Source organism: Malaya genurostris, chromosome 3, assembly GCF_030247185.1.
Source record: "Malaya genurostris strain Urasoe2022 chromosome 3, Malgen_1.1, whole genome shotgun sequence".
Taxonomy (NCBI): domain Eukaryota; kingdom Metazoa; phylum Arthropoda; class Insecta; order Diptera; family Culicidae; genus Malaya; species Malaya genurostris.
Genome location: NC_080572.1, coordinates 298,343,556 through 298,361,504, shown reverse-complemented (window position 1 = coordinate 298,361,504; position 17,949 = coordinate 298,343,556). Strand labels below are relative to the sequence as shown.

At 36.1% G+C, this 17,949-nt stretch overlaps 1 protein-coding gene across 9 annotated transcripts in view; it reads left to right on the top strand.

Annotated features, from left to right (window-relative positions):
- Positions 1-17,949, top strand: part of LOC131438996 (uncharacterized) — a 515,523-nt gene that overhangs the window by 204,206 nt on the left and 293,368 nt on the right. Inside the window, exon 3 of one of the 9 annotated variants that reach the window (XM_058609455.1) lies at positions 3,097-3,176. The exons of the other annotated variants lie outside the window; for them this stretch is intronic. The gene's annotated coding sequence lies outside the window, so the exon portion shown is untranslated. The remainder of the gene's footprint in view (positions 1-3,096; positions 3,177-17,949) is intronic. 9 annotated transcript variants of the gene reach the window in all.

The window sequence follows — 17,949 nt, the reverse complement described above, 5'->3', positions numbered from 1 at the left end:
TCAGATCTGTTCGAATAATACTTACTTAGAAAATTGGCGAATTACAAAACTGCTACAAGAAATTGCTTAAAAAACTGCACATCAAAAATTGTTAGAAAGAACTACTCGAAAACATATCAAATAACTTAATGAATAACTGCCGGAAAAAACTTATCGAATAAACTTCTTCGAAGTTCGAAGAAACTGCTCGAATGAACTACTTGGAAGAACTGCCTGGAAACCTGCTTGAATAAAAATTGCTCGGAAAAGCGACTTGAAAACTGATCCAATAACTAATAGAAAAATTGTTTAAAAAACTGCTTTAAGATCTGTTCGAAACACTTGAAAACTGATCTAATAACTAACAGAAAAACTGTTTAAAAACTGCTCGAACGTCTGTTCGAAACTCAGTTAAAACGAATAAATTACAAAGCAGCTCGGCAAAACTGCACAAAACACTGCTCGAAAATTGATCGAAAATGCTATCTGAAAATTACTCGAGAAATTTGAAAAGAAAACACAAAAAAAAACAGCTGGAGAGAAAACTGCTCGAAAATCAGCTACTAAACTGCTCCATTTTTTTTTTTGAGAACAGCTCACACGAGAAACTACTCGATGAAACGTTCAAAAAAATCGCCTGTAAAGCTGCTCTAAAAAGTGGCACAGAATAGCTTCTAAGAACTGCTTCAAAAAGGCTCGAATAACAGCTTGTAAAAAAATACCAGCTCGAAACTCTGATACAGAACTGCTCGAAATTTACTCGGACAGGAAATGCTAGGATTTTTTTCCGAAAATACTACCTGAAAACAGCTAGAGAAAGTGACACATGAGAACTTCTGTAAAAGAAAAGCTCAACAGAACTGCTCAAAACCGCTCTAAACCACTAGCACAAACTGACGGCAAATCTGCTACTAGAATCGGCCGAAAAACAGTTCGACAGAACTGCTCGAATTGATTGAAATATTGCTTGAGAATCTTTTCTAGAAAAAAACTTTTCGAAAAGAACTATTCGAAAAACTGATCAGATAACTGCTTAAAAAATTGTTCGGAAAAATCGCTTCAAATCCTGTCTGAAATAACTACTCGAAAAACTAATTAGAAAAATTCCTCCAAAAACTATATGAAAAGAATGCACATAAACTTCTTAAAAAAAAACTGCTCTGAAGAACGTAAGCACGTAAAACTTTCAGAACAATGATTGAAAGGAAACGTTTGAAAAACCTACTTAAGAAACGCTTGGAAAAACTGGTAAACATATTACATCAAAAACTGCATGAAATAGCTGCTCGAGAAACTGATTAAAACACCATCTAAAATTGCATGGAAAACAGCTCCAACCGCACAAAAAATTATTCAAAAAGCTCGAAATAAAAACTGCTTGCTTAAAATTGCTTAAAAAACTGCTCGGATAAAAAGCCTTAGAAGAACTGTACGAATTCTGATAAGAAATTTATTCAAAAATTTGTTGATAAAATGCTTTGCAAGCTTGCAAGCTACTCGAAAAAAGTGGTTCCACTACGATTACTGGAAAAAAAACTAGCCCAAAACTACTCGAGAAAACAGCTCGAAAATCTACTGCGAAACTGATGGAATTTTTTCTCGAAAAACAGCTCGCACAAAAAGCTGGAAAATACTACCTGTAAAACTGCTCAAAACAGGCGAGCAACAGAAAAAAAAGCTAAATAAAAACTACTTATGTCGTTTTTCATTGAAAAACACTGGTGGCGTGGATCGCTCTGATTTTGCACTTTCGAGCAGAAATGCAATATTCTGAGAGTGTTTCATTGCTATTTCTGCTCGAAAGTGCAAAACCAGAGCCATCCACGCCACCAGTGTTTTTCAATGAAAAACGCCATTAGAAAAAGGCTCGTACAACAGCTCGAAAAAATTACTTGAAAAATAAACTGCTTGAAAATTTGTAACAAAAATTTCTAGAAATTTGTTCGATAAACAGTTTAGCAGAACTACTCGAAATAATTAGTACCTGAAACTTGCTCCAAAAACTACTCTAACAAACATTAAAAATTGTCTCTGTTTGAAATAACTGCTCGAAAATCTAATCAAAAAAGTTTGGAATAACTACTCGAAAAACTAATCACATATCGAAGATCGGTTAGCAGGAGTTTCACTGGATAAAATATTCATTTCGCAAACTGCCTAGATTTTTGTCCGAACAAACATAAAAAATACTCATCGCAGATTTGAGCGTTAATCAAAGCAACCCGATGAAATTGGCGAAAATAAATAAATTGAACCTTAGGTGTGAGTCTTCCACGGTATTCATACTGAAAGAAAATGTTACAAACAGCAACGAAATGATTATGAACTCTCGGCTCAAAATGGTTTCTTACAGTAAATGCGCAAATTCGTAGAAATGTTCATTAAACTTTAATCAGAATTCTGAACAATTATATTTCACAACCCAACACACGGTAAACCCCCAACAAAATCTGTTTGGTTTATTATTAATCAAAGTATCAATTCAGCAAATTGCCTTGATTTCCGTATGGTCGAAAAACCGTTGAGCAACGCAACGAATTTTCGAGCGTCAATCAAAGCAACCCGACAAAATCTGGATTTGGTGAAGTGATAGAAGAGAAGTTAGCAACCAGTCAAGTTGACAGTATTGTTGTGCAAGAAATCATGCAAGAGGTGTAGAAATATAACAGTACAAATTGAAAATTGAGATTGAAGCACTCTTGTGAGTCTTCCACGGTATTTATACTGAAAGAAAATTTTACAAAACGGGAACAAAGTGACGGCAATCCAAACGTTTGAGTTAGTCTTCCACGGTATTTATACTGAAAGAAAATTTTACAAAGTGGCAACGAAATAGTTATATGCCGTGAGCGTAAAGCTTAAATTACAACTAGTTTAGTCTCAGTCTCGGACATCCTGCATTTTTTCCTCTACTAAAGCGTCAACCGTAACGTCCCGAAAGAAAAGCAATAAAGCTCTCAGAAGATAGCAGCCTTTCAACTCTATCATAGTTCAGTAGCAGTTTTTTTTTGCTAAACAATGAAACGAGAACAAATGAGATTGGAAAGGAACTCATGAGACATTCAAATGCTTATTTGTATTCATTATCAACTAATTCCAAATTTTGTTTCTTTGCAGGTATGCCAAACTACTAATAAAAACCGATAATTGCCGATAGCAGAGCTCTGCTAATTGATCATTTGACTGCATTAGAACTGGTAAATACTACTTTGTTTTTCTAAATAGGGGTATTAGCTTTGACCACTGTAACGGAAGAAGCGAACATCCAATTGCTCCGTAGCTTTCCGTCCTAATAATTAGACCAACCCAGCATTGCATTGCATTGCGGATGACTTTGAGTTCATTTCCGGACACAATTGCTCTGATTTGTGCTCCGAATCTAGGTTAACTTCATTTATTTCCTTGGCCATTATAATGACTATCCAATGCAGTCAATGCATTAAAAAAAAAACTGCACTCAACCTATAACTACAGTGTCAGGTCTCGCCAATCACTCTACACTCTCCTCCTAATTAATCGTAGTCGACTAGTCGGCGATGGTGGCACTGAATTCGAAACCGAAGGAGTGCTGATCTCACACCCGACGTATTTCAAAATCGACCCGACATTCCGAATCGAACTCCGTCATCCTGCCGCCGGAGGCACGATGACAAACTTGCACTTTTAATCGGTTTTCGATTCCAGCTGGGATTGGTCCTCACCTTCACCCCAGTTCCCCCCCTCCCGTTCCTCACGGAACGATAGCTAATGTTTCGCGATACACGTCGATACCCCCCTCGGGTGCTTCTGATCCGGTTGTCAGCCGTGGCACAGCGCCATCCAACCAAAGCGCGGTGACGCGCAGTGGCAGTGGCGCTCCTCAAATCCATTCAAACAGCCCGAAACATGATGCTCTTTCAAAGACGCAATCGCGATCACTTCGAAAGAGTATAATTAAATACCGTGCACAATCGACATCTTCGTTTGCCGCGCCGCGCGATCGCGACTGACGGCAAAAGACAAAGACGCAACCGGCGGAGGCAACGAAACAGTCCTTGACCTCGTTTCATCTCAGCCGAACATAGGTCACCAGAAAATTGTGCCTGCCTCGCGGAATGTGTCGAATGAAACGGAACTCTGATCCGATCCGATGATCTGGGTACCGAAAAAACCTCTAATTTCCATTGAACTCAACGCACGGAAAGGAAATGCACTTGAAAACCGATCTATCGATCGATTGATCGTCCTACCGGCAGGGGGGGTTGACGAAAAGGATGCCCGAGGCGGCGAGTAGAAAATTGCCTTTGGACCCATTTTGCAACCGAAGCGAGGTTGAAGCTTTCATACGGTTCAGATGAAACGGTGAACCACAAGCTCGAGATCTCTCGGAATCGGCTGTCAATGAGCATACAGTTGCAATTAGACAGTTATACTTTTGGTGTGCGCTGTGCGAAAAAGAGGTTAGGTCAGAGGTAAAGTTAAATTTCACCTGCGAAGGTGATTCGTACACCAAAAAGGTCACTGGATCTGCTTAGGATTCGGAGCCCAACACAGAAAATTCAAATGAAAATAAGCAGGCCATGATATTTAGAGTTTCCTAGTTTCAAACAAAAGAAATGAGTTACATGAGGTTAATCGTAGTCGGCTGGTGTGATAATTTCAAATGTTCAGTCACCAGACCAGCAACGGTTTTCATCGCAGCAAGCGACTGATTTTACAACTTTCAACATTTTTTATTGTGATATGAAAACTGAGCAGTGGCAGACTTACAGCGATTTTCTTCACTTCAAAAATAAAAACGACATAATTTCCATAATGTCAATCAATTTGACAGTCGTTTTGAACAATTAAATTCAAACTCATTACGGAATTATTGTTCGTAAACAGCTTTAAATGGCAGCAATTTTCTGCGGAGGATACTGGAACTTTTCCATTGATTTTTTTTTTGTTTTCAAAATATATTCTACTGATGGTTTGGAAATATTTTGCCAATCACATAACTGGTTCAACAGTGGCTACCAAAGCGACAGCCACCACAGAAGGAAGGAAATCGAATTGCACTCATTACATAACACGGCCAAATGAATTACCAACCGGAAAGCAACAGCAGCTGGGACCGTTTGGAGTCATAATCGCATAATGACAGCACCACAAGCAACGACAACAACAACAACAACAACAATGCAGCACATAAATCGGTAGCGCAATTGCCGGTTAAGCCAAAAACTGGTCAAAAGCGGGAAGTAACTGAAATGTGGCCGATAAATGAATTGCGCTGTTTGGCATTTAAAAATGAAGCAAGAAAGAAAAAAAAACACAACACAGCAACCGAGAAGAACTGCCATATTTCAAAGAAACGACTCGGTTACTTTGGTGACCGTTTCCGAGGCCTACTGACGTAAACAACCCTACCCTGTGTCTCGGCCTACTGCTGCTATGCTAGCTGGACTGTTCGTTGGAGGACGGTATCTCCCCCAGAAAGTCTCCGGGTGTCAGAGAACGAAACTAGTTTTTTTGCAACGTGGTTTATCCGAGCCCGAGGGTTGCCTGAAAGAAAATGTGGAAGGCGGCTGCTTGTCGTTTCGCATTATCGTGTTTGTCATTTTCACTTTTTTTTGACGTCGCGTGCAGATTTCCAATTGCAGCTCGGAAAAGTTAGGACATTTTGAAAGATTGAGTAACTAAGCTAAATGAATTCAGTGTACGAACTTAATTTGAAATGTTGAATATTGAGTCTATAAGATTCTCAATATTCAATATAATTTTTTTTTCTCGTTTCCAAAATCCAAATCTAAAATTTAACTCCTCATGCAAAATCTAAGGCCAGAATCGAGTTTAAGAATTCTGGAACTGAATCATAATTAAAGAACTTGATTTGAAGCCTGCATTTCAGAACCGATCAGGATCTTCATTCAAGACCTGGACTTTGAAATTAAATTTCGAATATGCATTCATTTATATCTGAATTTTGAAACTGGATTCTGGATTTGTAATAACGGTTCTATAATTCAGTATTTCCTGGATTCAATTACTAAAATTAATTTCAGAATGCATTCCAGAATTACAGGATTCAGTTACAGAGTTGCATTGTGGAATTCCAAAACTAATTTCCACAATTCTTAAAGTGCAACTGGATTCAGATTACAAGATTTTGAAGACTTTTTGGATTCTGGATTCTAGTAATTAATTTCGGAGCTGAATTCTGGATCCGAATATTAAAATTGAATTCTGTAACAAAATTCTGTAACAAAAATTCAGCTACAAATCAGATTCCTAGATTCTGAAGCTCAGTACTACAAGAGTCAGTGTCAAATCAGAATCCTGGTTTTGAATTCAGTTTCAGAACACAGGATCCAATCCAACAATACAGTTCCAGAAATCAATTCTAGAGTTCAGTTCCCAAGTTCAGATTCAGAATTCAGTTTCAAAATTTGGCATCAAAAGTTGGTTTCAGAATTCAATTTTAAAATTCAGTTCAAGCTTCAAAACTCGGGGTTTCATTCACGTCATCCGGTTATGCCTCATGTCATTAACCACCCGAATCGAAGACAGAACGCAAATAAAACAAGAACAGTTTCAGATATTTCAGAAAATATTAAATTATTTAAATACCTCAAAAGAATGGAAAATAAAAAATATGCGAATGATTTCCAATTTCGCAGATTTCGGAAAAAATTGTATTTAAATTTTGAAGATTTAGACGAATTAAGAAGATTCAGAAGATTCAGAAGATTTCAGAAAATTCAGAAGATTCAGAAGATTCTGAAGATTCAGAAGATTCAGAAGATTCAGAAGATTCAGAAGATTCAGAAGATTCAGAAGATTCAGAAGATTCAGAAGATTTCAGAAAATTCAGAAGATTCAGAAGATTCTGAAGATTCAGAAGATTCAGAAGATTCAGAAGATTTCAGAAGATTTCAGAAGATTCAGAAGATTCAGAAGATTCAGAAGATTCAGAAGATTCAGAAGATTCAGAAGATTCAGAAGATTCAGAAGGTTCAGAAAATTCAGAAGATTCAGAAGATTCAGAAAATTCAGAAGATTCAGAATATTCAGAAGATTCAGAAGATTCAGAAGATTCAGAAGATTACAGAAGATTACAGAAGATTACAGAAGATTACAGAAGATTACAGAAGATTCAGAAGATTCAGAAGATTCAGAAGATTTAGAAGATTCAGAAGATTCAGAAGATTCAGAAGATTCAAAAAATTCAAAAGATTCAAAAGATTCAAAAGATTCAAAAGATTCAAAAGATTCAAAAGATTCAAAAGATTCAAAAGATTCAAAAGATTCAAAAGATTCAAAAGATTCAAAAGATTCAAAAGATTCAAAAGATTCAAAAGATTCAAAAGATTCAAAAGATTCAAAAGATTCAAAAGATTCAAAAGATTCAAAAGATTCAAAAGATTCAAAAGATTCAAAAGATTCAAAAGATTCAAAAGATTCAAAAGATTCAAAAGATTCAAAAGATTCAAAAGATTCAAAAGATTCAAAAGATTCAAAAGATTCAAAAGATTCAAAAGATTCAAAAGATTCAAAAGATTCAAAAGATTCAGAAGATTCAGAAGATTCAGAAGATTCAGAAGATTCAGAAGATTCAAAAGATTCAAAAGATTCAAAAGATTCAAAAGATTTAAAAGATTCAAAAGATTCAAAAGATTCAAAAGATTCAAAACATTCAAAAGATTCAAAAGATTCAAAAGATTCAAAAGATTCAAAAGATTCAAAAGATTCAAAAGATTCAAAAGATTCAAAAGATTCAAAAGATTCAAAAGATTCAAAAGATTCAAAAGATTCAAAAGATTCAAAAGATTCAATAGATTCAAAAGATTCAAAAGATTCAAAAGATTCAAAAGATTCAAAAGATTCAAAAGATTCAAAAGATTCAAAAGATTCAGAAGATTCAAAAGATTCAAAAGATTCAGAAGATTTAGAAGGTTCAGAAGATTCAGAAGATTCAGAAGATTCAAAAGATTCAGAAGATTCAGAAGATTCAAAAGATTCAAAAGATTCAAAAGATTCAAAAGATTCAAAAGATTCAAAAGATTCAAAAGATTCAAAAGATTCAAAAGATTCAAAAGATTCAAAAGATTCAAAAGATTCAAAAGATTCAAAAGATTCAAAAGATTCAAAAGATTCAAAAGATTCAAAAGATTCAAAAGATTCAAAAGATTCAAAAGATTCAAAAGATTCAAAAGATTCAAAAGATTCAAAAGATTCAAAAGATTCAAAAGATTCAAAAGATTCAAAAGATTCAATAGATTCAAAAGATTCAAAAGATTCAAAAGATTCAAAAGATTCAAAAGATTCAAAAGATTCAAAAGATTCAAAAGATTCAGAAGATTCAGAAGATTCAAAAGATTCAGAAGGTTCAGAAGATTAAAAAAATTTAGAAAACTCAGAAGATTCCGAAGATTCAGAAGATTACAGAAAATTACAGAAGATTACAGAAGATTACAGAAGATTACAGAAGATTACAGAAGATTACAGAAGATTACAGAAGATTACAGAAGATTACAGAAGATTACAGAAGATTACAGAAGATTACAGAAGATTACAGAAGATTACAGAAGATTACAGAAGATTACAGAAGATTACAGAAGATTACAGAAGATTACAGAAGATTACAGAAGATTACAGAAGATTACAGAAGATTACAGAAGATTACAGAAGATTACAGAAGATTACAGAAGATTACAGAAGATTACAGAAGATTTCCGAAGATTCAGAAGTTTCAGAAAATTCACAAGATTCAAATGATTCACAAGATTCAAAAGATTCAAAAGATTCAGAAGATTCAGAAGATTAAGAAAATTAAGAAAATTAAGAAAATTCAGAAGATTCAAAAGATTCAGAAGATTCAGAAGATTCAGAAAATTCAGAAGATTCAGAAGATTCAGAAGATTCAGAAGATTCAGAAGATTCAGAAGATTCAGAAGATTCAGAACATTCAGAGAATTCAGAAGATTCAGAAGATTCAGAAGATTCAGAAGATTCAGAAGATTCAGAAGATTCAGAAGATTCAGAAGATTCAGAAGATTCAGAAGATTCAGAAGATTCAGAAGATTCAGAAGATTCAGAATATTCAAGAAGATTCAGGAAATTCAGAAGATTCAGAAGATTCAGAAGATGCAGAAGATTCAGAAGATTCAGAAGATTCAGAAGATTCAGAAGATTCAGAAGATTCAGAAGATTCAGAAGATTCAGAAGATTCAGAAGATTCAGAAGATTCAGAAGATTCAGAAGATTCAGAAGATTCAGAAGATTCAGAAGATTCAGAAGATTCAGAAGATTCAGAAGATTCAGAAGATTCAGAAGATTCAGAAGATTCAGAAGATTCAGAAGATTGAGAAGATTCAGAAGATTCAGAAGATTCAGAAGATTCAGAAGATTCAGAAGATTCAGAAGATTCAGAAGATTCAGAAGATTCAGAAGATTCAGAAGATTCAGAAGATTCAGAAGATTCAGAAGATTCAGAAGATTCAGAAGATTCAGAAGATTCAGAAGATTCAGAAGATTCAGAAGATTCAGAAGATTCAGAAGATTCAGAAGATTCAGAAGATTCAGAAGATTCAGAACATTCAGAGAATTCAGAATATTCAGAAGATTCAGAAGATTCAGAAGATTCAGAAGATTCAGAAGATTCAGAAGATTCAGAAGATTCAGAAGATTCAGAATATTCAAGAAGATTCAGGAAATTCAGAAGATTCAGAAGATTCAGAAGATGCAGAAGATTCAGAAGATTCAGAAGATTCAGAAGATTCAGAAGATTCAGAAGATTCAGAAGATTCAGAAGATTCAGAAGATTCAGAAGATTCAGAAGATTCAGAAGATTCAGAAGATTCAGAAGATTCAGAAGATTCAGAAGATTCAGAAGATTCAGAAGATTCAGAAGATTCAGAAGATTCAGAAGATTCAGAAGATTCAGAAGATTCAGAAGATTCAGAAGATTCAGAAGATTCAGAAGATTCAGAAGATTGAGAAGATTCAGAAGATTCAGAAGATTCAGAAGATTCAGAAGATTCAGAAGATTCAGAAGATTCAGAAGATTCAGAAGATTCAGAAGATTCAGAAGATTCAGAAGATTCAGAAGATTCAGAAGATTCAGAAGATTCAGAAGATTCAAAAGATTCAGAAGATTCAGAAGATTCAGAAGATTCAGAAGATTCAGAAGATTCAAAAGATTCAGAAGATTCAGAAGATTCAGAAGATTCAGAAGATTCAGAAGATTCAGAAGATTCAGAAGATTCAGAAGATTCAGAAGATTCAGAAGATTCAGAAGATTCAGAAGATTCAGAAGATTGAGAAGATTCAGAAGATTCAGAAGATTGAGAAGATTCAGAAGATTCAGAAGATTCAGAAGATTCAGAAGATTCAGAAGATTCAGAAGATTCAGAAGATTCAGAAGATTCAGAAGATTCAGAAGATTCAGAAGATTCAGAAGATTCAGAAGATTCAGAAGATTCAGAAGATTCAGAAGATTCAGAAGATTCAGAAGATTCAGAAGATTCAGAAGATTCAGAAGATTCAAAAGATTCAGAAGATTCAGAAGATTCAGAAGATTCAGAAGATTCAAAAGATTCAGAAGATTCAGAAGATTCAGAAGATTCAGAAGATTCAGAAGATTCAGAAGATTCAGAAGATTCAGAAGATTCAGAAGATTCAGAAGATTCAGAAGATTCAGAAGATTCAGAAGATTCAGAAGATTCAGAAGATTCAGAAGATTCAGAAGATTCAGAAGATTCAGAAGATTCAGAAGATTCAGAAGATTCAGAAGATTCAGAAGATTCAGAAGATTCAGAAGATTCAGAAGATTCAGAAGATTCAGAAGATTCAGAAAATTCAGAAGATTCAGAAGATTCAGAAGATTCAAAAGATTCAGAAGATTCAGAAGATTCAGAAGATTCAGAAGATTCAGAAGATTCAGAAGATTCAGAAGATTCAGAAGATTCAGAAGATTCAGAAGATTAAGAAGATTCAGAAGATTCAGAAGATTCAGAAGATTCAGAAGATTCAGAAGATTCAGAAGATTCAGAAGATTCAGAAGATTCAGAAGATTGAGAAGATTCAGAAGATTCAGAAGATTCAGAAGATTCAGAAGATTCAAAAGATTCAGAAGATTCAGAAGATTCAGAAGATTCAGAAGATTCAGAAGATTCAGAAGATTCAGAAGATTCAGAAGATTCAGAAGATTCAGAAGATTCAGAATATTCAGAATATTCAGAAGATTCAGAAGATTCAGAAGATTCAGAAGATTCAGAAGATTCAGAAGATTCAGAAGATTCAGAAGATTCAGAAGATTCAGAAGATTCAGAAGATTCAGAAGATTCAGAAGATTGAGAAGATTCAGAAGATTCAGAAGATTCAGAAGATTCAGAAGATTCAGAAGATTCAGAAGATTCAGAAGATTCAGAAGATTCAGAAGATTCAGAAGATTCAGAAGATTCAGAAGATTCAGAAGATTCAGAAGATTCAGAAGATTCAAAAGATTCAGAAGATTCAGAAGATTCAGAAGATTCAGAAGATTCAGAAGATTCAGAAGATTCAGAAGATTCAGAATATTCAGAATATTCAGAAGATTCAGAAGATTCAGAAGATTCAGAAGATTCAGAAGATTCAGAAGATTCAGAAGATTCAGAAGATTCAGAAGATTCAGAAGATTCAGAAGATTCAGAAGATTCAGAAGATTGAGAAGATTCAGAAGATTCAGAAGATTCAGAAGATTCAGAAGATTCAGAAGATTCAGAAGATTCAGAAGATTCAGAAGATTCAGAAGATTCAGAAGATTCAGAAGATTCAGAAGATTCAGAAGATTCAGAAGATTCAAAAGATTCAGAAAATTCAGAAGATTCAGAAGATTCAGAAGATTCAGAAGATTCAAAAGATTCAGAAGATTCAGAAGATTCAGAAGATTCAGAAGATTCAGAAGATTCAGAAGATTCAGAAGATTCAGAAGATTCAGAAGATTCAGAAGATTCAGAAGATTCAGAAGATTCAGAAGATTCAGAAGATTCAGAAGATTCAGAAGATTCAGAAGATTCAGAAGATTCAGAAGATTCAGAAGATTCAGAAGATTCAGAAGATTCAGAAGATTCAGAAGATTCAGAAGATTCAGAAGATTCAGAAGATTCAGAAGATTCAGAAGATTCAGAAGATTCAGAAGATTCAGAAGATTCAGAAGATTCAGAAGATTCAGAAGATTCAAAAGATTCAGAAGATTCAGAAGATTCAGAAGATTCAGAAGATTCAAAAGATTCAGAAGATTCAGAAGATTCAGAAGATTCAGAAGATTCAGAAGATTCAGAAGATTCAGAAGATTCAGAAGATTCAGAAGATTCAGAAGATTCAGAAGATTCAGAAGATTCAGAAGATTCAGAAGATTCAGAAGATTCAGAAGATTCAGAAGATTCAGAAGATTCAGAAGATTCAGAAGATTCAGAAGATTCAGAAGATTCAGAAGATTCAGAAGATTCAGAAGATTCAGAAGATTCAGAAGATTCAGAAGATTCAGAAAATTCAGAAGATTCAGAAGATTCAGAAGATTCAAAAGATTCAGAAGATTCAGAAGATTCAGAAGATTCAGAAGATTCAGAAGATTCAGAAGATTCAGAAGATTCAGAAGATTCAGAATATTCAGAATATTCAGAAGATTCAGAAGATTCAGAAGATTCAGAAGATTAAGAAGATTCAGAAGATTCAGAAGATTCAGAAGATTCAGAAGATTCAGAAGATTCAGAAGATTCAGAAGATTCAGAAGATTCAGAAGATTGAGAAGATTCAGAAGATTCAGAAGATTCAGAAGATTCAGAAGATTCAAAAGATTCAGAAGATTCAGAAGATTCAGAAGATTCAGAAGATTCAGAAGATTCAGAAGATTCAGAAGATTCAGAAGATTCAGAAGATTCAGAAGATTCAGAATATTCAGAATATTCAGAAGATTCAGAAGATTCAGAAGATTCAGAAGATTCAGAAGATTCAGAAGATTCAGAAGATTCAGAAGATTCAGAAGATTCAGAAGATTCAGAAGATTCAGAAGATTCAGAAGATTGAGAAGATTCAGAAGATTCAGAAGATTCAGAAGATTCAGAAGATTCAGAAGATTCAGAAGATTCAGAAGATTCAGAAGATTCAGAAGATTCAGAAGATTCAGAAGATTCAGAAGATTCAGAAGATTCAGAAGATTCAAAAGATTCAGAAAATTCAGAAGATTCAGAAGATTCAGAAGATTCAGAAGATTCAAAAGATTCAGAAGATTCAGAAGATTCAGAAGATTCAGAAGATTCAGAAGATTCAGAAGATTCAGAAGATTCAGAAGATTCAGAAGATTCAGAAGATTCAGAAGATTCAGAAGATTCAGAAGATTCAGAAGATTCAGAAGATTGAGAAGATTCAGAAGATTCAGAAGATTCAGAAGATTCAGAAGATTCAGAAGATTCAGAAGATTCAGAAAATTCAGAAGATTCAGAAGATTCAGAAGATTCAAAAGATTCAGAAGATTCAGAAGATTCAGAAGATTCAGAAGATTCAGAAGATTCAGAAGATTCAGAAGATTCAGAAGATTCAGAAGATTCAGAAGATTCAGAAGATTCAGAAGATTCAGAATATTCAGAATATTCAGAAGATTCAGAAGATTCAGAAGATTCAGAAGATTCAGAAGATTCAGAAGATTCAGAAGATTCAGAAGATTCAGAAGATTCAGAAGATTCAGAAGATTCAGAAGATTCAGAAGATTCAGAAGATTCAGAAGATTCAGAAGATTCAGAAGATTCAGAAGATTCAGAAGATTCAGAAGATTCAGAAGATTCAGAAGATTCAGAAGATTTAAAAAACTCAGAAGATTCAAAGATTCAGAAGACTCAGAAGTTTCAAATGATTCAGAAAATTCAGAAGATTCAAAAGATTTGGAAAATTCAGAAGATTCAGAAGATTCAGGAGACTCAAAAGACTCAGAAGATTCGAAAGTTTCAGAAGATTCAAACGATTCAGAAGATTCAGGAGATTCAGACGATTCAGAAAACTCAGAAGATTCACAAGATTCAAAAGTTTCAGAAGATTTGAAAAACTCAGAGGATTCAGAAGATTCAAAAGATTCAGAAGGTTCTGAGTATTTCAAAAACTCAGAAGATTCAGAAAATTCGAAAGTTTCAGATGAATTAGAAAATCAGAAGATTCAGAAGGTTCTAATGAGTAGGAATCTTGAAAATGCTGATATTGAAAATAGTATCTTAAAACTTGCACTATGGTTTCTACTGGGTTTATTTTCGCGGAACAAGCGAGAGTAAAAAAAACAGCACAAAGCTAGTCAAATTATCCTAGATTTGCACTACACTGATGGTTTCAATCTCCGATTTGCAAAGAAACAATCTTTGTAGTTCTCTGGATAACATTTGAAGGGTTGATTTTTCATAATGTTTCTATGGTTGTCCACTTTTCATTTGTATTTTGCTCCAATGCAAACGACCAGCAGCAGGATGACGCAATCTAGCTTCTTTGAAGGAAAACTGGCTCTGTGAACGTCCCGCAGAATTCAGAAATTGGACCTCAGTTCAAGAACTAAACCAAATTCAACTACAATTTAGTTCTAGAATTGAATGCTGAATTTTAATTCCGAAACTGAATTTAGAAGGTTTTATTACACGCAAAAGGTCTGCTGATGAGTTTTACCCATTATTTCGAAAAGTTTTGTTTTTCCCTCACACTGTTCCATTTATTGTCAAATTCCTGATCATATGTTCGATCGGATTAAGTACAACCAGCGCTTGAGTTCCACCCATTCTTGTACAGGGCGAATTTTGAAAAGGCGCCCCATAGTAAAGAAAGCCGTATTCACGACAAAATGAAAATTTTACACTACACCAATTCCGCAAATTCAATTGATATCAGTTTCAAACAAAATTCTCATGTTGACTATTCTACATTCGTCTTACTTGAACCTATTTCTATATGAGAGTCAGAACCTAAACTCCACACTAATCTGAACCCAATCCTATCACGGCTCCAGATCATCGCTGTGTTCAAACTCATGTACGAATGGGAACATCTTACTTTGAATTGTCTGCACTGAACTAGCTTTCAAACAAAAAAAAAATATTTATAGCATACACTGATTTCTCTGCAGTCTTATTTTCAGTGGATCGTTGCTAAATTGGCTCCAGTGATATCTAGTTTGTCGCGAAATGTCAGTAAGAATCGAAGACTTCATTACAGTGTCTTTCCCTGTCAACTCTGGAGTCCCTCAAGACAATCGCTTAGGACCGCTCTTAGTTTTACTCTACCTCAATGATCTCAACTTCCTATTGAAATGCCACAAACTTTCCCTCGCAGAAAGTAACATCAGATGAGACTTCTCAATCCAAATTGGACTGGAGAAGTTCAAGTGTAACCAGTGAAAGAACAATTCTCCAAATCACGTTCTAATAAAAATTCCTTCAAATGAGAACCTATGCGAACGGACGCACACGACGAAATCCGGTAAAATAAGACATTTTTCAAACATGCATCGCATGAGCCGCGATCGAGATCTATTTGTCCATTAGAACAATCGATCCCCGAAGGGTTTTCACCAAGGCAGTAGAGAACACGTGCCAAATCACGACACACGAGTGCGCTGCGTTCGTCTCATCGTTTCATTCTAACGACAACGATGTCGATGTCAAGGTCCGTTCCACGGTACCGATTGTCGTCCCTAAGAAGTTAAATCCACGGCTCTCTAGCGCTAGTCCAATCCAACGCGAGCTAATGTATTCATCACGGTTCACAGTTCCCCGCCGGCCAAATCAGCGATCCTCTAGGGGATGATGGGGAGGGGGCCGGTGAAGGAAGGTGAGTTTCATCGATCCGTGATCCATGCATCCGTCCGTTTGACCGTTTCGTTTCGTTTCGTTTGGGTTATACAACCGAGTACGATCACCTTCCTCTCCGCAGGCAAATGCGTGCACATCGGATCGAACCGAATTGAGCCATAAATCAGCATTCAATTGTCTGCCACGCGGCATAGATCACGATCACCACTGGTACGACAGCAATTCTCGGCTTTGATATTTCGAACGGAAGTGTCCGGTCTCACGTCATCGATTCCGTCCGGATGTTATTTGTTCGTCCGACGGCGACGGCGACGACGACGACGGAAGCCAGCTTGTAACGGTCGCTAACACCGTGGTTGGCCGAAAGAGAGATCCTCGCAGCACACGTGTAGGTGCATCGATCGCTGCCCACGTCTTCAATGCGCGATGCCGAACCACTTGGCCCCAGTGAATGCGGAGGCAGTTAATTCAAGAAAAAATGAGCCCGCTACTCGCATAAAAAAAGCGCGTCACGTACTCGCGATCGGTATCTTTCTCCAAAGCAGCAGCAACAGCAATTCTTAGCATTAGATCACTGTTTGAATACGTAATTAGTCTCGAGGGGGGGGGTGGATCTCGACGGTGGCGGAAACCCGAGGGCCTCGACACGCCTCGTTGTGCAGTGGCATATGGCACTGCACAATGTGATGTGATGAGTTGGCTCCAACTCTTTGGGCACCGGAGAATGGTGAGAATCAAGTTCAGTCACAGCACCCGCCCCGGTCGCGATCAGCCTGACGACGATTCTTCGGGTGGCTTGGGAAACCTTGGCACGGTACTAGTTACTGTCCGATGCGAATTCTCACGCGTCCACCGTGAGCCGTGTGTGGCTTCGTAAATCAAAAATAAAAATAAAATGAAACGCACCAAACGATCGGTCGTTGCAGCAAACGGTAATCTCTAGGCATTTAGACACTTGTGGCGTTCTAGATTGAAGTGGTTCCGTCTCTTCACAGAAAGAGTGCTATGGTATGCAACTTCAGGGCTGCTGCCTACAAGTGCATGCATGGTTTTCGTTGCACGAGTGAATGGCACTCTTGAATGGGAAGTGGTTATTTGGACTGTACTAAATAAAAAACATTGAATGGGTTTCGGTTTTTCGGGGTCAAGATTGTTTTGACGAGATGTCGGCGGTTGATTCCTGAAACGCTCTTGTTCACTCTGGAAAGTGTCTAATTGAAATAATCAACGCTGATTGGTTGGTTCGGTTTCCAATCCACGCATTGACGAGGCTCGCTGCTGCGGTACTACATGGGATGAAAAGTCTCGGGTCTCTTACAGAAAAGACTTGTTGAGAACATACCTCTAGATGACCCAATACCAAATTTCATGACAGCTGATAGTGTCAGACGAGTTCTAGTTTTCATCAAGCGATGGAAAAAGAAGCAACGGTGAATTGAATGATTTGCGGTACCAATCCGTACCGCCCTCTGTATTCTCCGGATCTGGCCCCCAACAACTAGTATAAATATCCAAACCTAAAAAGGCTTCTCCAGGGAAAGAAATTTTGAAGGTCCTAACAAATCTTTTTTGTAGAGGACATCAAAATGTATCTCTTCGATTCCTGAAAGAAACCAAGGGATTGTTTGTACATTGATGAGTATAACCCACAGAATGAAACACGAAAAAACAAAGTAAGTTCCACTGAACCCGAGAACTGATATAATCGATGACGGTTCGTATGGCCATCAACAAACAAACTTTGAAGATTTGCGACGATTTCGACATCGTACTCTAAACGACGGTGTAAATTTTTGTTGAATCCGAAAATATGCAGTATTTTTTGGTAGAACCATAAGACCTATAATTTGACCCTAAGATTGGGAATATCGGTTCTTGAATCTTAGAGAAAACTAAGTGAGATCCATTTTTGGGCATATGACTATTATCTTCCGTCGTTAATCGAAAACCGGGAATCAGAATAGCCGGAAACGGTTTGTTTTGCTGTGTAGTTTTGAGTCCAGTTTAGAAGTTTTTTTTACGGTTTCGCCGCTATAAGTGACGGTGTACAATATTCAACAAACTTTACCCTATAACTCCGGAACTGGAAGACGGATCCGGATGAAATTCCGGAACTCATACCCCCACACAAACGGAGACATTTCGCAGTTCCTTCGGGCCAATTTTTGGTTTATTTTGTTTATTTTGA